General features: G+C 37.7%; 1 pseudogene; it reads right to left on the reverse strand.

Moving 5' to 3' along the window:
* Window positions 1-394: 394 nt before the first annotated feature.
* LOC122124561 lies at window positions 395-494 on the reverse strand (annotated as a pseudogene).
* Between the last annotated feature and the right edge of the window lie 22,374 nt (window positions 495-22,868).

Raw genomic sequence — 22,868 nt, forward strand, 5'->3', positions numbered from 1 at the left:
AGATCTGTCTCCTTGCCTGGATTTTCCCTCTCTGGCCTAACTCTGTGTACTGTGATGGCACACTTGGTGTGATTCTCTGGCTTAGGACTGTTCACTGGAACTCTAAAACTGCTTTCTATGCGAGAGCTTGTTTAGCCTTCAGCTTCTCCTCCACCATCTTCCCAGAAGCCCCTATGAGCATGGTTTAAATTTTATTTCTTTGGGATAAAATGACAATGTTATCTAATTTCAAGTTTTATAAAGGTTATGCTATGTAAGGGCCTTTCTAAGGTGAAGATTTAATACACTGATGTCAAACTAACTTTTAATTCTATGAATTACATGTATTGTTACACTTGTATTTTTGTAATCAACTTTTTAACAACTGTTTTTCATTTCTTGCATTTGAAGAATGAAAAATATGGAATACTTCACAAATTTTCATACCATCCTTGTGCAAGTACCATTTTAATCTCTGTATTGTTGTAATTTGGGTAGACCTGCTGCTGAATCATGTAGTATCCTCTAAATTTAAGTAGTTATTGATGCAATCTTTATACAGGCACATATTCATGGTTGCCTATTTGTAACAAGGAACCCTTATTGTTCCTAAAAATGCTATTGATCTTATTTCTCTAAATTTCTGTCTATAGTGGAAAAAAATTATATTGTTTGGTCGATTACTCACATTTGCAATTTTTTGTCAATAACTATTTTGTCATTTTCATTTTAAATTTGATCATATTTTGAAGCTTTTACAGCTAAGTCCAAAGGTGATGGCTTTTCAAGTACTTATTTATCAACTGAGTTATCTTTGTGGAGCTAATGGATTCAAAGTAAGCCTTGGTTAAGATCCACTTCTAAACTTCTGCAGCTTAAAATTTCCTTAATGAGGTCTCTATGGCACAAATGTCTTCCTGACCCTTACCCTTCTTCCATCTAGGAACAGACCAACCAGAATATCTTACACTGACAGCATAGATTGTCTTACTGGAACAAAACTAATCTTAGTTACAAGGGATCATAGAGAGATGAACGCTTCAGACCGAACTGTTCAGAATAGAAGGTATTTTATCAAAATATAATTGTTTGGGCTGGGAAGTTGGCTCAGTGGTAGAGTGCATGCCTTGCATGCCTGAAGTCCTGGGTTTGATTCCTCAGCACCACATAAGGAAAAAGAAAAAAGCCGGAAGTGGTGCTGTGGCTCAAGTGGTAGAGCACTAGCCTTGAGCTGAAGAGCTGAGGGACAGGGCCCAGGCCCAGAGTTCAGGCCCCATGACTGGACCCAAACAACAATATATATATATATATATATATATGTATATATATATATATATATATATATAATATTTATTTATTTTACCTATTATTTCAAAAGTAGCTAAAGCCAAGAAGGTGAAAATGTTGTTCATATGCATGTTTACTTAATATCCTGGCCTGTCTACCATACAACCAGGCAGAAACTTACACTACTGACTTTCCATCACCAAATATTTTCATAGCTCCTGGAGAAGTCTATATATTTCTCCTCGATATTAGGCCTTAAATTGGTAATGTTTAAATCAAAGTGTTTCCTCTTGCCTCCAGGCTTTACATTTACAAATGGTAAAGCTTTAGGTCTAACTCTACCAAAAACTGAGGTAGAGATAATGGAATAATACTTTAAAACAGATTTGCCTTTGATACCCTAACCACAACAGAACAATGCATAACAATTTCTTATATTATATATACTTATATATTTTATATTTATATGTGCTGATCTTAAATTTCACACAGTAAATCTTACTAGAATTAATTTATAATTTCACAAATAAATTGAAATTTATTCCCATAAATAGATTGGAACATAAATAATTAGGTTTAGAATAGATATTCGAATATAAAAAGTATCAATGCAATGTCTTTGGTATAAACTTGTGATACCTTCTAAGTGTTCTTGGTCTTCTGAATTCACATAGTAAAAAAAAAAAAAAAAAAAAAAAAAACAGTATTGTTTTCCTCTAATCTAGAAGAGATTTTACACTGCAGCTGTGTTTATTGTATTAACTCGCTGGTCCCAAAGTGTTTTTCTCCATATTATGCCTAAAAGCTATTATTCTTCTACAGTACCCACGGGTCCGAGGATACCAGGTCCCAGGTTATCTGCATCATCAGATAACAATGGCAAGTCTTCTAACCTTGGCCCATCCAAAATGCTAACAGAATGTAATTGAAGACCCATCTCAATTTTTCATTTCCTAGAATATTTCAGGGCCCCAATTCCTTGCAGTAATTAGCAGCAAGCAATTGTGAAATTTAAGGCAACTTCAAATGAAAGAGGAGATCACAAAATATGAGTGAAAGTACTGTAGTTCAAACTTTCAATTTACAGATGACAAGCCCATATTAGTAAACAAAATCACAAATGTCACAAGATTATTTTTAATACCTCTCTGCTAATGATAAATGAAAGATTTCAGTCCAGCATAAGTAGGCCAAAAAATTTCCTGGAATGATAGTTCCATAATTGTTCTACCAAGGCTAGGAAAACTTGACTTAGATGTCAAATATAATTTAAAAAAACTAATTGAGAAGACCCTAGTGCTTCAAAACACTGGTACTTCAGTAAAACTTGGTTCTGTAGTATAAAAATGTTGTCATTCTCAAACCAATGATAACCTACATTTAATCTCCTTCAAGTATATTCCTTTTCAAATAAACTTTCTAGAATCATATTCACCAAAATAACACTTGACAAGTAGATGATAGTGACATTAAAAGTTTTTCAAGTGTAGGAATCAAGTTACAATGGAGTTGATTTATTTACCCAGCACTAATGCAAAATAAGTTCAATCATTAATTAAAGTGTAGAAATAGTATCTCCCACCATTTGCGTTGTTCATTAGTTGCCTTCCAGAAATGTGTTAAATAGATCAGCCTCCCATAATTCAAACCCAAATATTAGCTAATAAAGTAAATTTCATCACATAAGAAGGTACATTTTAAAAAGTCACTAATAGTTGCCTTATCATGTGTTGCCTTATCATATATTTTCCCTATCTGTCTAACATAGTAATAAATATGACTTTAAGTCTTGAATATGGGTACTGATCAGAGATGTGACAAACCTATAATCTATCTTCTATTTCTATCATATTCCTCTATAGTAGTAAATTTTAGTTTTCTTCTTTTTCCAAAACTTATAGGTAGTAGAAAATATCCTATGTAAAATAAAATAATCACACACCATTGCACAAAGCCATTTATAAAAACTGGTAGTTAGCTATAAATTCTAAGCGATTTTTAAACTTTCTTGTTGACTAAAGATTAATCTTCCAAAAAGATGAGAATAAAATCATGTTTAGATGCTTCACGTCTCCAGTCTTGCAAATTGTAATTACAGATGAATGAATTATGGAAGTATATGCTGACATCAGTTTAAGTATATGTAGGATTGAAACTCCATGAAATGTATATAAACCTTTCAAAGTATTAACAGACAGTTTAATAGAATGAATATCAGGAAGTTGAAACAGAAAGGAATAATAGTAAAGACATAGAATGAATGAAAAATGGAACAAGGGGCAAGTACAGCTAGAATACTCAATGTACACATGTAATAAAGGAAGTGGTAAATCTGAAATAAATCATGGAGAAAGGGTTGGTTGACAATGATAAGAGTGACTCTGATCCAAGAGCATTGGACAATTAGATGGACATATTTATTGTAATACACTTGCACAACCTTTTGAAATTCAGTTAAAAACACAACTACAAACAAAAACACACAAAAATTACAAACAAACAGCAATCTCTAGAAAGTATGTATATGACCTCACAAAATTTTAAACATTTAATGGAGGGCAGTCTTGGGAAAAGTAAACAAAGCTGTTCAAAGAGGGCAGTTTAGGGTAGGGGAGAATTTTGAAGAGATTTAAATAGATTGTCTAAGGTTATAAATCACCTACATCTACTGCTAATATTTTCTTCTGTGTTTTTTTTTTTTTTTTGGTCCGGTCGTGGGGCCTGAACTCTGGGCGTGGGCATTGTCCCTTAGCTCTTCTGGTCAAGGCTAGCGCTCTACCACTTGAGCCACAGCTCCACTTCCGGCTTTTTTTTTTTTTTTGCTTATGTGATGCTCAGGAATTGAACCCAGGGCCTCAGGCATGCAAGGCAAGCGTTCTACCACTGAGCCACTTTCCCAGCCCCCATTCTGTGAGTATTCTTTGTCTGAACTGGTTACTCCAGTCCTGAGCTGTGACTTCATAGCTTATGAAGATAGAATGGAAGAATCAAGATCAAGAAACCATTACACCACCGGAGAGAAAACAGTCCTCTATGGTTTCTCTCATCTCTCTTCATTACTCTTTTCTCTTACTTTTAATAAAGTCAAGTGATTTTGAATTATATTTCCTTCTTTTTCAGAGAATTACTGTTTGGTTATTAAATGTCCATTCACAAATTTTGATGTCTTTTTTAAAAAGAATTTTGAATTTAAATTCCACTACAACTTTGTTTTACACAGTGAGAGTATATTCCCTGGGTAAGGACAATTCTCAAGGGAACCTACAGGATTTACAGCAAGGTTTGTGAGGTTTGTTTGTTTAGTGTGAAAATGAGCCATATTCACCCACATTGTTCCCTCTCAGCTAAGTCTCCATGGATTTCTTTGCATGAAAGCCTATTTTCCCAGACAATGTTAAATTTTCTTAATAGGCTAAGTTGTTAAAAAGTTTGAACAATTAAAATTTACCTGTCATAAATTTTTAAATCTTTTGAAATTCCTTTATCAAAATCGTGAATTCACCAATCTTAATCCCACCTTTACCATCAAAAACAGTTGACATGTTGTTTTCATGATATAGTGTCCATGAAACTACTATTTTCCAGGGGCTTTGTTATGCATATATTTGACCATATAAGCTGATGCTGAGCAAAATGAACTCCAAGATATGGAAACAGATATTTATTTGCGGTTGCTTTTTTTGATGTACTATGTGATCTCTATTTTCTTTGAGATGTTCCCCTATGGTTTATCCCCTGCTGTGTTTGATTTTGGTACCCTGTGTATTGTGTATACATTTACCTTAATTAGGGAAGGGAACAGGAACAAAAAAAAAAATGGCGAGACAAAGGACAAACAGCAAACCAATGCAATAGCATTTCTCACAAGACAATAAGTTGGAAATGTACATTACAACTTGGGAGGGGTATTAGGGTGAAGGAAAAACTGAGAAAAATGAGAGAGGGGATAACAAGTTTGAAAAGTTATGTATTCACTACCTTACAATGACTATAACCACAGTGCACATCACTTTCACATTAAAATTAAATTTAAAAAATAAGCTGATGAAATAAAATTTCACTGTTTTGGTAGAGTAAATATTATTCTTTATGTAGTAACTTAAAAATCAGTATTATTTGGCATCTAATTTGAATTAATTACCTCTTCTTTATCAGAGGGTCATCAACTTGAATGATATCCAACTAGACAATTTTTTCACAATATACTTGCCAATATTTTGAAAATAGAATAAAATAATACTTTGTTATAATAAAACAGAAAACAATTTAATTCTATGGAAACCCATAATTTTTAAAAGTAAATAAGTTGTTAATAGGAAAGAATGTATGTGTTCTTCAAAATTCCTATGACTAATAACAACTCATTTTCAAATTCTGAACATTCCATACCTGAGAGATTCAAAATATACCTGTTTGCATGTTATGTAATTCTGCAGTAGATGCATTTTCCAATGGGGTGTTACAGACTGAGAAGTGAACAGAAAAAGAGCCACATTCTGATATGGGATAAAACTATGAAGCATGTGATAATTAATTCTTCAAGAGTAAGCAGTTGTTTATCAGATTAAGCTATTATTTCTATGACCATCAATCACAGGATTCATGCCATAAACTCATCCTAGCCCACCAGTTTCCAACTTGTAGGGTGCACCTCAAAATTCCCTTAATTCATATCAAGAATAGCTTATGTCCATTGTGAAAATACACTGCACCTCTGCTAATGTGATGCCCTCCATATTCTGGAAAGAACACCACTATAAACAGGGTTGCATCATTTTTCCTCCACTGGTATTCTTGAAAATATTATTTATATTTATACTTTTTTAACTATCATAGATAATCAGGAGGTGAAGATTGGAAGATTACAGTTCAAAGATTGTGAAGACTAAGGGTCTATGTTGAAGGGGCAGAATGATGCAGGCTCTGGCCTCAGGATTATCTGAGGACTGTGTTTGAGTATTAGGAAAGCTCTTGGCATTCCAGGCTAGAGAGGGAAAATGTTCTCTCTCCCTATCTGAAAACAAATGTCACAGACTCCTGGGAGCTGAGGAAGTATCTCTTCTGCTTGCTGAAGCATAGTTGAACACTAAAAAAACAAATCAAAAAATTTAAAAGGAGGAAAAGTTTGGATGAAGGTATGAATATTTTGTGGTTTTCCATGCAAAATCCTAAAATAATTTTACATCAAGCTCTTTTTGTTCTTAATATTTTAAACTTACCACAAGGAGATATTTTAACTAGCGCTGAGTGCCATTTTGAACAAATATCAGAAAAACTTTATTTAAATGCTCCCGTATGGATTAAGATTGCATTGGATGCACAATAGCAACTAGCAACATTATTACATAAGGGACAAGGATAGGGTTTTCTGTCTACACAGGATGGAAACAATACTAGCTTCCTGCCTGATGGATACAGACGCGGCCCAGTGAGGACAGCCCCGTATCCTGCAAGGAATCTGCCACAGTTGAGGAAAAAGAAATCCCCACTGCCCACCTGGGGGCAGGTTAAAAAGTTGACTGGAGAAGGACAAAAGATGTTACAATGCAATGGTAAACCTGTCACGACTGAGAACTTGTTCTTGGCCATGTGTGCACTGCTCACTGTAAACTCTGTCCATGCTAATGCTAATTTAACTTATTGGGCCTTTGTTCCTAACCCTCCTTTATTGGAACCTGTTGTTTGGAGAGACATGGATATAGCCGTCTAGAATGTTCCTGCTGTTTTGTCTCCTCCTTGGAATAATTTGACATTTTACAATAAGGATGATGGTAGCTTTTTAAATTTTACTTACTATACTCATCCCTTGCCTGTTTGTCTGGGGCCTCCTCCATGTTTAGTTATGAATTGGCAACATTGGGTTTTACCTGGGAAACGCACTTCCAATTCTAGAACACAGCTGCAGCGATTAACTACTTGGTCCATTAATAGTAGTTGGGAAAGTGTCACCTTTGATGGCAAGTTATCCTTACCTATGTGTCCTGATTTTACTTATGTTGATTTAAAATATCAGCCTTTTGTGTGGCAAGAGTGTAGAGGAAAATTTGGAAAAGTGTTCAATAATTTTATTAATTGGGGACCTTTTGGACAGTTTATTAATACATGTTCAGAATGGAATATTACCAGATGTGATTTATCAAATGTTACTAGGATGCTGGAAACCATTAATGAATCACTTACTGGAGATCAACTGATGGCCTGGGGAGATGGAGGCATTGCAGATGCTCGATGGGCTTTCATGACTGCACCCACTGCTGTTCAGACTCATCTTTGGAAGGTCAGAGCGGTGCTGAAACCCGTGATGCTATCAAATGGATCATTTTCAGGGAAGTCGAACTCTACGTCCACTTATAATTTTACTTTGTACAAATCTTATGATGTAACTGCTTGTGTACCTCTGCCTTATGTATTTTTAGTGGGAAATTTTACATTTTCTCCTACTATTTCTTGTTTTAATTGTCTCCTTATTCTTGCGTTAATTCCTCTCTTAATTTTAATGACAGTGATAGTACTATGATATTACAACAAAGAACTCATATTTGGCTACCTGTTAAATTAGGAAGAAAATGTTCCCAAAATCCTTTGGATAGTGTTATTGAATTTTTTTTACCAAACTTCTAAAACGTACAAAGCGTATGATTGGAGCCATTGTATCTGTGATCTTTTTTTTTTTTATTTAATTTAATTTTATTTGTGAGCATACTGTACAGAGGAGTTACAGTTACATGGGCAGGATAATGCGTACATTTCTTACCAAGCATTGCAGCCTCCTCCTTTGTTTAACCCTTCACATCCCTTCCCAGCCTCCCCCCTCCCCCCCTAATCCCAATCCTTCTCCTTCCCCCCCTTCCCCCCCCCCTTCCCCCCACCCCCGCACCAACGTTGTAAAGCTCGTTTTGGACATGGCAACTTGTACTTCTTATTGTTGCAACAGGTCCACCTGTATCCTTATACAACTGGTTTTTCCCCATCTCCTCCACAAGTTATACTGACATCAAATATAGTGAAAGCAGGGGTTATACTGTGGGGGAGGGACATACAAAGCAACAAAGAGATAATCTTATAAATGTGTTAGAAACACATGCATGAAAGAAAAAAAACATTAAAATACACATCTAAGGGTTCATTTTCCTGACATCACATTATCTGACCTTTTCCGCTTGACTCATACATATACTAGATATTACAAATAAGGGAAACCATGGGACCTATGTTTCTTTGGGCCTGGCTTACTTCACTTAATATAATTTTTTTCCAAGTTTTTCCATTTCCTAACAAATGGGGCAATGTCATTCTATCTGATGGAGGCATAGTATTCCATTGTGAATATATACCACATTTTCTTGATCCATTCATCTACTGAGGGGCATCTGGGTTGGTTCCATATCTTAGCTATGGTAAATAATGCTGCAATAAACATAGTTGTGCTGGTAGCTTTAGTGTGGTCTTGTTTGTAAACATTAGGGGAAATGCCCAAAAGTGGGATTGCTGGGTCATAGGGGAGCTCTATGTGAAGTCTTTTGAGGAACCTCCATACTGCTTTCCAAAGTGGTTGAACAAGTTTACATTCCCACCAACAATGAAGTAAGGTTCCTTTCTGTCCACATCCCCTCCAGCATCTGTTGTTGTTAGAGTTCTTGATTTTTGCCGTTCTAACTGGAGTGAGGTGATATCTCAATGTTGTTTTGATTTGCATTTCTTTTATGGCTAGGGATGTTGAACATTTCTTCATGTGCCTATTGGCCATCCTTCTTTCTTCTTCAGAGAAGTTTCTCTTGAAGTCTTTCGCCCACTTATTTATTGGGCAGTTGTTTCTTTGAGGATTTGTTGTTGGGGGTTTAATTTTTTGAGTTCCAAGTATATTTTAGATATGAGACCCTTGTCCGTTGTATGGCTAGTAAAGATCTTCTCCCAATCCGTGGGCTTTCTATTGATCTTGCTAGCTATGTCATTTGCCCTGCAGAAGCTCTGCAACTTGTATCTGTGATCTTAAACTTAATTTCTATTACCACTGTTGCTGTGGTGTCTGGAATTGCCCTATACACTGCCTTACAAACTAAGCACTTTGTGGAAGAATGGCACCGGAATTCATATGAATTGTGGGTCTCACAGGTAGAAATTTATGCTCTATTATAAACACAGATTAATATTCTTAAACAGACAGTGGGATGGTTAGGAAAAAAGTTATTGGTTGTGGAAAAACAGTTATTGTTAAAATGTGATTGGAATTTTATTACCTTTTGCATTATTAATGTAAAATGTAATAAATCTATACATGATTAGAATTTAATACAGCAGTATTTATCTGGAAATTCTACAGCTCCTCAATTGATTGCTCAGTTACAATTTAATGTACATGATATTTTTGGTAAACAATTTACAAATGATGGTGCTTCTAATGTTGATGATGCATTTATTAAACAATTGGAAGGGTTGGATCCGAAAGAAATACAGTGAGTTTGATGATGAAATGCCTATTTTTTCTTATCCTGTAATTCGACCACCCTTTATGAATGGTATAGCTCAACCAGCCAGATATGAAGGTGTTGTTGTTGATGATATTGGTAAACTTAAGAAGGCAGTTGTATGGTCCTCAGTCTCATTATGTTAAGGAATTGCTTAATGGGCTTGCCCGATATTACAATAATTTTGCTCCCATGGATTGGAAGATGCTTTGTAGTGCCTTGCTTAAGACACCTAAATACCTACAATGGCAAATGTGGTTTACTGAGTTATGTACAAAAAGGGCTAGACAAAATGCACAGAGCAGTAATCCACACCTGCAGATCATAACGTTTCCCATGTTAAGTGGAACAGAACAATAAGCAGATGCTCATATAAAAGTAAACTCTCCTGAAGAGATCCATGAGCAGTTAAGAGACATAGGAATTGAGACATGGGAAAGGATTCCACCAGTAGGAGAGCATTATGGCTCTTGGACTAAAGTAATTCAAAAACCTAGTAAACCCTATGTTGAAATTTTATCACGATTGAAAGTGACCTTGGAACGTACTGTTGTGGGAGAGGCTCCACGGCAACAACTGCTGCACATGTTGGCTCATGCGAATGCTAATGAGGACTGTAGACGAGTCCTATTGCCTATTAAAGAATCTGGGGATGTGAATACATATTTAAGGGCCTGCAAAGACTTTACATCTGAATCCAGGCGTATGCAGGTGTTTGCTGAAACTATGGCCACTACATGATTGTTATTATTTTGTTTGCACTTGTACTGTTATATTTCATGTTTATGAAACCAGTGCAAGTGTCTATGATAACCCTGTGGAAAGCTTTACTTTTAAAACAAAAGAAAAAAGAAGGAAATTGTGAAGACTCAGGGTCTATGTTAAAGGGGCAAAATGATGCAGGCTCTGGCCTCAGGATTATCTGAGGACTGTGTTTGAGTATTAGGAAAGCTCTTGGCATGCCGGGCTGGAGAGGGAAAATGTTCTTTCTCCCTGTCTCAAAACACATGTCATAGACTCCTGGGAGCTGAGGAAGTAGCTCTTCTGCTTGCTTAAACATAGATGAGCAGCTGGTCAAGCATTTTACTGATATTGAAGAAGTGGTTTGAGCTTACTCTAAAATAGTTTAGATAATAATATACCAAGACATTGCCTCATAGTTCAAGTAAAAATGTATCTGTTGAAATTTTTGTGTGAATGTCTTCTGACCAAATCTTGGCAAAGATCATGCTTGCTTGTCTTTAAATACCACTTAAATAAAGCACAGCATGCAGTGGCAATTGCTGTTTGCACTCTGCATCCCCTATATCCTGGTGATTTCATTACCATTATCCAGGGACCTCAATGCAGTAGATGTTGACAAAAGCCCACCCAGGCAGGAAGGATCCCTAGATTATTATCTCCAATAAACTTTTCAGCAAAAGGCAGACACAAGTGAGCTGAGGTTGAAGTGGTAGGGCACGAGCATTGAGCATAAACAGGCTCAGAGACAGTGTCCAGTCCCAGAGTTCAAGCCATAGGACAAACCAATAAAACAAAAACAAAAATAAAAATAAATCCCAAACCTAGCATTTTTCTCACTGTATACAGAGGCACGCAATTAAGGAATTTGCTTCTTGTGTTACATACAGGTAGAAGAAAGATGTCACACAATTATTCTCTTCATACCATGTTATACCAAAGCTTCAAAAAATTGCCCTTTTTCTAAATTTATAAATTAATATCATCCATTTGTTGGCAACTCTGTCTACATTATTCACATTATCATTTTATACATGAAGTGTTGGAAGTATCTATTAACTGAGTTCTAATTATAACTCTCATGAAAGAATATTCTAGGCAAGTAGAATGCAAGAAACATTTGTAAATTTGTCAATTTAACACTCTACTTAAAAAGAATTTTGTAAGTATCCTATAGAATATGAAAGTACAATCAAAACCAAAATATTCATTTTAAATCTAAACTCTAATTTAGCAAGATCTACATAGTCCTTCATTAGATTAACTTTGCTATTTCTCCAGGCTTAAGTTTTTGTAATCCTTCATCCTTTCCTTGGAATCTAACAGAGTGATGATTACTTACTTTTTCAAATTTTGGATGGGAATCACGAACCATTTTGCATCTAAGAATGTTCTGTAATGAAGAGAGCATTTAAAACACAACTGAGAATTATATATGAGTTGCATTTCAATAGGAAACTTGACTTCTCAAAACATAATGACAAAATTAGCCCAAATGTCCAACTTTGTATTCCTTTCTTGTTTGGTTTATTTTATTAAGACAAAATTATACTACCTGGTCCAGCGAAGGTATCACTGTGTAATTCCACTATCTAATTTCCTATCTTAGTCTGAGTGCTAGAATTCTAGGCTTATATTACATTGCCCTGCCATAGTTTCTTGTTTATTTAATCTAGATACAGACTAGCAATTCTAAACTTCTCAGTAATATTATCCACTGCAGTGCTCAGAGTGTTCATTTACTCTTTTCAAAGATGTTCTAACATTTGACACAGGATATGAACATTATCAGATGTACCTGCAGGAGTCTCTGATTCATTCCTCCATGGATCCAATCCCTTTAATAATGATTACTTGACTCTCTTATTATCTCTGGTCCCTATCTATGTAATAGTCAAACTTTTTTGAAGAAAGTTCACTTGAGGACTTTCTAAAATTAACAATTATCACTTGATTCTAGTCTTACTCTGAACATATTTTCTATTGTTTTCTAACTTTTCCAAATATTCTGAGAGTTGCTTCATATGTGTATTTTTGCACATATAAGTGCCTCTGTATATATTTGTATGATTGCATGTATGTATGCAAAAGCCTCAAAATCTTATTCAGCAATCTTGCTAATGACTGGTATTCCAATACTTGAGCCATTTTTCCAATCCAGCTTTTGGCTGGTTAATTATATATAGTTTCTCAAAGACTGTTCTGCCCAGGCTGGATGCAAATTGAACTTCCCAGACTCCTTTACATTCTTAGGTTTTATTTCTCCAGTAGTATCAACTTTTAAATTACAAACATTTTGTGAGTGTAAAGGCTAAGCTGTAGCCTAGATTTTTAACTCAAGAATTCATATAAAGATAGATGAACATGCACATTACATATGTTGAGTGTACACTGTTAGAAATGTGATCCTAAAGCAACTCCATTTGTAATAGCCCCACAAAAAATAAAATACTTAGGAATTAACTTAACCAAAGAAGTGAAGGAGGTCTACGATGAAAACTTTAACATCTTGAAAAAGGAAATCAAAACAGAACTTAGAAAATGGCAAAACTTCCCATGATCCTGGATTGGAAAGATTAACATCTTGAAAATGGCAATACTTCCCAAGGCTATCTACAAATTCAACACGATACCTATCAAAATTCCAACCTCATTCTTCAAGGAAATAGAAGAGGCAATCCAAAAATTCATATGGAACAATAAAAGAGCCCGAATAGCAAAAAGGCTCCTCAACGGAAAGAACACTGCTGGAGGAATATCAATACCAAATTTCAAACTCTACTATAAAACCATAGTAATCAAAACCGCTTGGTACTGGCATAAGAACAGACCTCAGGACCAATGGGATAGAATTGAAAACCCAGAAATGAAATTACAGACCTATAGCCATCTAATCATCGATAAGGGAACTAAAAAAAATAGAATGGAAGAAAGACAGCCTCTCCAGTAAATGGTGCTGGCAAAATTGGTTAACTACTTGTAGAAAAATAAAGCTAGATCCTTATAGATCAACCTGCACCAGCGGCAACTCCAAATGGATCAAAGACCTCGGAGTCAAAGCTGACACTGAAAACATTACAGGATGGAATAGGAGAAGCCCTAGGTCTCCTTGGCGCAGGGCGAAATTTTCTTAATAGAGACCCGGAAACACAACAAATCAAAGAAAGGTTGGACAAATGGGATTGCATGAAGTTTCAGAGCTTCTGCATGGCAAAGGACATAGTTAGTAAGATCAATAGATAGCCCACGGATTGGGAGAAGATCTTCACTAGCCATACAATGGACAAGGATCTCGTATCTATAATATACTTGGAACTCAAAAAAATTAAATCCCTCAACAACAAATCCTCAAAGAAACAACTGCCCAATAAATAAGTGGGCGAAAGACTTCAAGAGAAACTTCTCTGAAGAAGAAAGAAGGATGGCCAATAGACACATGAAGAAATGCTCAACCTCTCTAGCCATAAAAGAAATGCAAATCAAAACAACATTGAGATACCACCTCACTCCAGTTAGAATGGCAAAAATCAAGAACTATAGCAACAACAGATGCTGGAGGGGATGTGGACAGAAGGGAACCTTACTTCATTGTTGGTGGGAGTGTAAACTTTTTCAACCACTTTACAAAGCAGTATGGAAGTTCCTCAAAAGACTTTACATACAGCTCCCCTATGACCCAGCAATCCCACTTTTGGGCATTTACCCAAATGTTTACAAGTAAGACCACACTAAAGCTACCAGCACAACTATGTTTATTGCAGCATTATTTACCATAGCTAAGATATGGAACCAACTCAGATGTCCCTCAGTAGATGAATGGATCAAGAAAATGTGGTATATATGCACAATGGAATTCTATGCCTCCATCAAAATGAATGACATTTCCCCATTTGTTAGGAAATGGAAAGGCTTGGAAAAAAATATATTACGTGAAGTAAGCTAAGCCCAAAGAAACATAGGTCCCATGGTTTCCCTTATTTGCAATATCTAGTATATGTATGAGTCAAGCAGAAAATGTCAGATAATGTGATGTTAGGAAAATGAACCCTTAAATATGTATTTTAACGTTTTTTTCTTTCATGCGTTTGTTTCTAACGCATTTATAAGATTATTTCTTTGTTGCTTTGTATGTCCCTCCCCCACAATATAACCCCTGTTTTCACTCTATTTCATGCCGGTATAATTTGTGGAGGAGATGGGGAAAAACTGGTCGTTTAAGGATAAAGGTGGACCTGTTGCAACAATGAGAAGTACAAGTTTTTATGTCGAAAACGAACTTTACAACGTTGGTGCGGGGGGGGGGGCGAGGATTGGGTTGGGGGGATGAGGGGGGGCAGGCTGGGAAGGGATGTGAAGGGTAAGCATAGGAGGATGCTGCAATGCTTGATAAGACATGTATGCATTATCTTGCCCATGTAATTGTAACCCCTCTGTACAGTATGTTCACAAAAAATAAAAATTAAAATAAAAAAAAAGAAACGTGATCCTAAGCTGGGTGGTGGTGAGATCTTCGGATAGGGTTCAAATCCAGCCCGGGTAGGAAAGTCCCTGAGACTCTTTTTCCAATTAACTACAAGAAAACTGAAAGTGACACTGTGGCTCAAGTATAGAGCATTAGCCTTGAGCTGAATAGCAGAGGGACAGCTCCCAGGCCCAGTGTTCAAGTGCCAAGACCACCACCAACAAAAAATATATAAGTAAAGGAAAGAAAATAAATGTGATCTTATCCACCAGTTCATGGCTAGTATAATCCCTGCTCTCTCAGGATGGACTTTTTTCCAATTAAGTCCATGCTCTTTTATCTGATTTGCATTGGAAACAGTATTATGCTTCCATTCTTTCTACAAAGTTGCAAGCATGATTTAGAAAGGGAGTGGCCTCATAGTTCATGTTCCACGTAGGAGTAAAGCTAAATGACATCAACAGTATAGATGTCTCTTTTCAAAGAAGAAGTATTAGATGTTTATTGTAAAGTTAATATTTGACATTTTTTTCTTTTTTTTTATTGTGAGAATACCATACAGAGGAGTTACAACTACACGGGCATTATAACGAGCACATTTCTTATCAAGCATTGTTGCCTCTTCTTTGTTTCTCCTTCCCATCCCTTCCCATACTCCCCCTCTCCCCCTACCCCATCCTCCCCACACCAAAGTTGTAAAGTTCGTTTTTTGACATAACGACTTGTACATCTCATTGTTGCAATGGGTCCACCTGGATCCCTAAACAATTTGTTTTTAGATATGTCCAGTAAAGAATCCATAACATAACTCAGCAAAAGTAGGTGCACTGAATAATTTTGGAATTGATTTTTTGCTTGGGAAGATTATTGAGCTTGTCATTCCTTTGGGGGAAACTTAAAGTCATATTTCACTTTTTTGTTGGTTGTGCACCTTGAATTCTGATCCTGGGCACTGTCCCTCAGCTCTTCAGTTCAAGTTGAGTGCACTTCCACTTTAGCTACAGCAACACTTCTGGGTTTTTGGTGGTTAATTGAAGATTAGGGTCTCATGGACTTTCCTGACAAGGCTGGCTTTGAACCACAATCCTCTAGTCTCAACTTCCTGAGTAGCTAGGATTACAGGTGTAAACCACCAACACCCAGCTCATATTTGCATATATGTACACTGAATGACACTGTGTAGACAAAGAATGGAATTTTTAACCAAATGATAACATAGCAGCATTTCAGAAAAATTGAAGTAGCAGTAAATATGTCCTCCTTTTCCATTTTGTTACATTAATGACTTATGAGCTATGGGACCCTTACATTAGCATCCTGTGACATCTGTATAGGTGTATTTAGTATCAGGAAATATTCATAGAGAAATATAGAAAGAATGAGATTTTTAGAAAACAAATGAGATAAGGTATGAAAGAACAGCATAGAAGGAGATACATTTATCACCCAGAGATTAAGAACTAGACTAAGAGATTTAGAATGCTAAAGGCAATGAGGAAAAGCCTACTTGACAACTAGTTCTTCAATAAACAAAAACGATTCTCTAGACCAGTTTCTGGTAAACTTAGTTACTATCATTTTTTCCTTCCATCTGGAGTTATTCCTTATTTTCTGTCACAACTATTAATTAGCCTCGGCCTTTTTGGTGCCAAAACTGACCAAAAAGATTTCAAAATCACACAGACTATTTTCACTTTGTGATTAGCAGTGATGACACAAAATCCTGTAATCGTTGAATTTCCAGAATAAATCTTCACCTAACATCTAAGCACATTCCTGGCATTAATTGCTGTGACTTAATCAACAAAATTTTTCAACACAATATCCTAACATAATTAAAGTACATGAATTAAGGGCCATTGTCAGGTGTCAGTACAGAAGGAGCAATTATATATTTCAAGTATGGGTTCTTTATTTTCCATTTACTATTGTTTTGCCAGTCCAGGGGTTTAATCTCAGGGGTAGGGGATTATTCCTGAGCTTTTTTTTTTTTTTTTTTGCTCGAGGCTGGCACTCTACCACTTGAGGCACAGCATTTTTTTCCAGTGTTTTTCTTTTTTATGTGTTACTGAGGAATTGAACCCAGGGTTTCATGCATGCTAGGCAATCACCATACCATGAAGCCACATTCCCAGAGCCCTAAATGACTTTCTAAGAAGGTATTACATTTTCATTCAGTAACTATGTATCATAAGTTTGTCCAGGTGCTAGAAAATGATGTAGAAAGCAATACAATACAATAAGTCCAGTAAGGCTGGATGGACAATGAATTACACAGTCTAGCCAGGGCACAGTGGGTCTTACCTCTGGGAGCTGTTTCAACAGGCTAAGCGAGACAGCTCCTGATCCATAGCCCACCTCCAGGATGAGAGGGTTACCTTGGATTCCAGCCACATGGGGATGCTGGCCCCCTCCTCCAGCACCCATTCAACCAGCTTTTGTGGAAGAGAGAGAGAAAAGTCAGAATTACAATTAAGTCGGGTGCCGGTGGCTCAGAACTCTAATCCTAACTACACAGGAGGCTGAGATATGAGGATCATGGTTCATAGTCATCCCCAGCAGGAACGACTCTGAGACTCTTATTTCCAAAGAACTACCAGAAAACCAGAAGTGGTGCTGTGGGCTCAAGTGGTAGAGCACTAGTCTTTTGCTGAAGAGCTCAGGAACAGTGCCCATGCCTAGGGTTCAAGCCCCACAACTGACAAGAAGTGGACTTCCTACCACAAGAAGTGGATTGAATAGCACCCATTGTCCTTGGGCGCATGGTAGTGAAGTCAGGTCGAGCTTCCTGTGAAGCTGAAGTCATAAGGAGATCACCTGAATTCTGTGTGCCTCGGTTTCCCCAGATGCAAAACTCAACACAGTGAAGGATCCCCTTCCTCATGGGGATAGGGTAATGATGAAAGAGAGCCATGTTTTGTTTCAAAATCCCACCTGTTGCATGATTAATAACTGACCCCACCTGAGCCCGTTGCGGGTATCTTCCTGTTATTTGCTCACAGAACTGCAGAGAACCTTCTCTAAAGGCCACTCCCTCCATGCCAAGCCATGCTCCAGAGATTTCCTCTGTATAAATCCCTTGTTTCCTCAAAACTGTCCTGTGAGGAGAATGAGGTCTGATGGTTGTGGCCCTACCCAGAGCTTCACCTGTGGTCAAGAATCGGCTGCTGTGGACTAAAAGTTTGGGATAATCCATCTAAATCGATGACTGAGCATGGCACCACATGTCAACCATCCCAACTACAGAGGACCAGGTCTGGTGGAACATACCTGTCCCAGATAGGAGGACCTCAATCCAGTCCAACCAGAGCATATATTGAGTCTCTGTTTCAGAAATGCCCAAGACAGAAAGGTGACTCCTCAGAGCCAGGGTGAGGAAACAAGCAGGGGGTCATGGTGCCCCCGAGAGGGGTGTCTGACCCCAGGTAGTGGTGATTTGGGGGCAGCCAATCACCTGTGCTGCTGGGAAAAGCTGCTGGAGGCTGTTCCAGGTGGAGCAAGAATCAACGGCAGCGGCATTGAAAACAGATGGGCCAAGAGCAGAGAACAAGGGCCAGGGACCAGGTCAGGCCTTTAGGCAGGCTGGCAAAGCACCATTACCTGAGGTTTGAAATCCTGCACCTTGGGAAGGGAGGAGGGAGCCGTGGTGTGGGTAGGCATCTCAATTTCCTACTATAATCCAAAGTGGCTTGAGTCTCTTCCTCACCATTCAGCCACCTCTTCCTTCCTCAACTGCTGGTAGTGTTGTAAACTAACCTAACCTAGGGAATCCAGGTGCTACTGGGCAGCATGGAATGTGGGCGTGGCCACCATTCTTGTATCCCATTGGTCAGAAAGAACCATGAAATAATGGGGGTGTGGCTGGAATTCTGTGATGCAAGCAGCATGGGTGGAGTCTAGAAGACAGCAGCTCCCCCAGCCCTTTTCCCAGGGACCAATTCAGTTGGAGACAAGAGGGTGACCTGCTTTAGCTGGATGGCTGCAAAGATTGTTGTGTATGTCTGTTTTTTACCAGACCCGGACCTTGACCTCAGGATCTGGGAACAGTCTGTGAGCTACTTTTGCTCAAGGCTCGCTTTCCACACTGGAGCCCAGGGCTTCTGGCTTTGTTGGAACTGAAGTTGGACAGAGGTCTCAAGGACTTTCCTGCCTAAGATGACTTTGACCATGATCCTCCCATCAGAGCCTTGTAAGTATCAAGGAGGACTGCTGAGAGCCACTGGTGCCTGCCTAATCATTGGTCTTGCTAATATTCTTGGACAGACCGGTGAGTACCCTATCCCCAGGTTGAAGTGGTGGGAGCTGGAGCCCACAGTTGGAATCCTGGTCCTGCCACCTCCAAATTACAGGAGATCCTAAGGAACTCATTCTTATCCATATGAATGCCAACGGAATGTGATGTATGTTATGATTGAATGGGCAGTTCTTGAATGATTCTAGGATAAAATTATACACAATTATAAGACACTGATCGATTTTAGTTAATTCTTTATTAAACAATTAAACAATCACATTCACAAAATTTAGGCATAATAAAATACATAAGAATTGGTCCTCACATACTGCAAATGTGCCATTTTTCTGCCAGGACTGGGATTGAAACTCATGGTCTTGGTAACTCTGTTGCACTGTGTAGGAATGGGAAGCTGGCCTCCTTGAAGTCAAGAAATTCAGGTCTGTTCCTTATGCCTAAAATAGATCCCCACCACTAGAAAACATCCTATTCATGTACAATTTACATATATGATTTATATTTATATACATAGGTTGACTCCATATTGCATTCAGTATAGTTATTTTATTTTTTTTGTTTTATTCATGTGTTGACTATTTATTTTATTGACTATTATGGAATATAAAACATTGATTACATTGATTACACAGGATATAGGTCTGCGTATGTATTCCACTTCCTTCCTGACACCCATGACTTTCACAGAAAAGGAGAACATGTTTCACCATCATCTTCTTATTCCACGATTCATTGTTGGTAGTGCTGACAGCTGAACTCAAGGTCTACAAGCCTACAAGGCCCAATTCATGAATGGGTGAGTGTTAGCATGCCATCCTGGGGCAAATTGAGCTGACACAGTGTTCCCAGGACCTCAGATCAAGCCCCAGGGGTTATCAAAATAAGAAAAGATTGACATACAGATGGCAGTATGGTAATAAATATATATCGTTATAGAGTGTCAAAGATGTCTATACATTATTCAGTTATATAGACTACATTCTTACCAATTCTTCGGTATTAATTATGCCTCAATGTAATTAATGTAATGTAATTAATTAATTGTTTTCATCCTTAAACTATTAATGAAATCAGTGTCCTGAAATTATTGTGTTCCTTTAAGTAATAATATTCTTTCAATGCTTCATAAATATTGAATCAAATCAATCAGCCTCCTGAAATGATGCTGTCTAATTTTATAGAGCATCATCCATGATCAATTCATTCAACCGTGACATTGACAACATTCCGTTGTTAATCCTGATAGTCTGGCAGCCTTCAGCAATGCAAGGTGAAGTACCCTTTGCAACAGTGTCATTCAGACCCATGAAGGTCACCATGAAAAGGAAGAAAATATAAAAAGACCGTATTTTTTCTGTGCATTGCTTTCCCTGCAAGGCCTGGGGGGTCTAGGATCCCAGGAGGAGCTGTAGATCTAGTGGCTGTACCCCAGCCTACGGTGATCAAAGCTGAGGCAGAGTTGCCACGACCTGAGTTCAAGCGCCGTATTGAGAAAAGTAAAATAAAAAAATTTAGCTCCCTGGCTTGCAATTCACGCTGTTTATTCTTCCAGGCTTTGGATTTGAACTCAGGATCTGGGTAAACCTGCAGCAATGGGGATGAAGATAAGAAAGTCAGGCCTGTTCACTAGTCCTGAATTCAAGCCCCATCCCTGGAAACATACTATTTATATACATTGTAAAGATAGGATTTATACTTACCTATAGATATTCAGTCCATACATGTTTGGTGTGGTTGTTCTTTTATTTTTTGTTTTATTCATTTATTTACCATTGATTGTACTATGATGAAACCCCTTCCATGTATTACATTGATGACATCCTTTCACAGAGCATCTAGATTTATAGAAATGTTCTCCATCTTGCCAGGATTCTCAGGATCACCAAGGATATTCAGAGAAAAGGAAAACAAATTTCACACTTGGCTTCTTACTCCACGATTCACTTGTTGGTAGTGCTGGGATCTTAACTCAGGGCCTAGTAGGACCAATTGGCCAATAAGTCAAGGTGAACACACTAACCTGTGAGCAACTAACGAGCTAGGCCATTCCCAAGATCTGACATTGATCGCCAGGGTGGTCCACTATAGTCATGAATTCATAATTTAAACATACGATCTATATTGACATACATGTGTGTACAGCATCTTGTGTTCGGTGAACTTCTTCTCCTTATTTTGTCTCTACCTCATGGGGGTATTGTGTATTTTACTAAGTAAGGTGACAGGTTTAACTGTGCTGACATGGATGACAACCTGTTCCCATGGTTATAGGGCTGCCTATGAATTCCCCTTCCTAGTTGAGACTCAGGACTTACACAGGAGAGGAAAACGTTTACAACAACTGGCTTCTGACATCAGGATGAATCTTTTCTGAGTGCTGGGATTTTAACTCAGGTTTGGATAGCTCTGTTGCACTGAAGGGGAAGGGGAAGCCCACCATCCTTGAAGACTAGAATGTCAGGCCTGGTCCAGGGCCTGATTTGAAGCCCCAGCACTGAACAAAATAGCAAGCCCACATCTTTTAAACATAGGATCTCCCTCTACCTACAGGTGTGGTATGCATCTTGCATTCAGTGTAGTTATACTTTTTATTCATTTTTTATTTATCTTATTCATGGATGAATTGTGCATTTTATTGAATATGTTGACAGATATAACTGTGCATACATGGATGACAACATACTCCCATGGCTATTGAGTTGCTTATATAGCATTTTCCATCCTCAATGAGACCCAAGGCCTAGCAGGCCCAATTGGTGAATGGGTCATGGTGAGCACACCAGCCTATGAGCCACCAAAGAGGTAGGTCATTTCTGGGACCTGAGATGGAGTCCTGGTGGGGTCAAAATAGTCACAAATTCAAAATTAAACAAAGTATCTATATTTCCAAACATGGGTGGGTGACATCTTGCGTTTGGTGTAGTCATTCTCTTTATTTTGTGTCTTATTCATTGATGGATTGTGTATTTTCTTTTTTTTAATTTTTATTTTTTATTGTGAACATACTGTACAGAGGGGTTACAATTACATGGGCAAGATAATGAGTACATTTCTTATCAAGCATTGCAACCTCTTCCTTTGTTTACCATTCACATCCCTTCCCAGCCTCCCCTCACCCCCCCATCCCATCCTCCTCCCCAAACCAAAGTTGTAAAGATCGTTTTCGACATGAAAACTTGTACTTCTCATTGTTGTAACGGGTCCACAGTTACCCTTAAACGACTTGTTTTTCCCCTTCTCTCCACAAATTGTAACGACATCAAATATAGTGAAAGCAGGGGTTATATTGTGGGGGAGGGACATACAAAGCAACAAAGAAATAATCTTATAAATGCGTTAGAAACAAATGCATGAAAGAAAAACATTAAAATACATATCTAAGGGTTCATTTTCCTAACATCACATTATCTGACCTTTTCTGCTTGACTCATACATATACTAGATATTGCAAATAAGGGAAACCATGGGACCTATGTTTCTTTGGGCTTCGCTTACTTAATATAATTTTTTTCAAGCCTTTCCATTTCCTAACAAATGGGGCAATGTCATTCTTTCTGATGGAGGCATAGAATTCCATTGGGTATATATATCACATTTTCTTGATCCATTCATCTACTGAGGGGCATCTGGGTTGGTTCCATATCTTAGCTATGGTAAATAATGCTGCAATAAACATAGTTGT

The sequence above is a fragment of the Dipodomys spectabilis genome, unplaced genomic scaffold (assembly GCF_019054845.1).
Source record: "Dipodomys spectabilis isolate Male_0828 unplaced genomic scaffold, ASM1905484v1 ptg000239l, whole genome shotgun sequence".
NCBI classification, from domain to species: Eukaryota; Metazoa; Chordata; class Mammalia; order Rodentia; family Heteromyidae; genus Dipodomys; species Dipodomys spectabilis.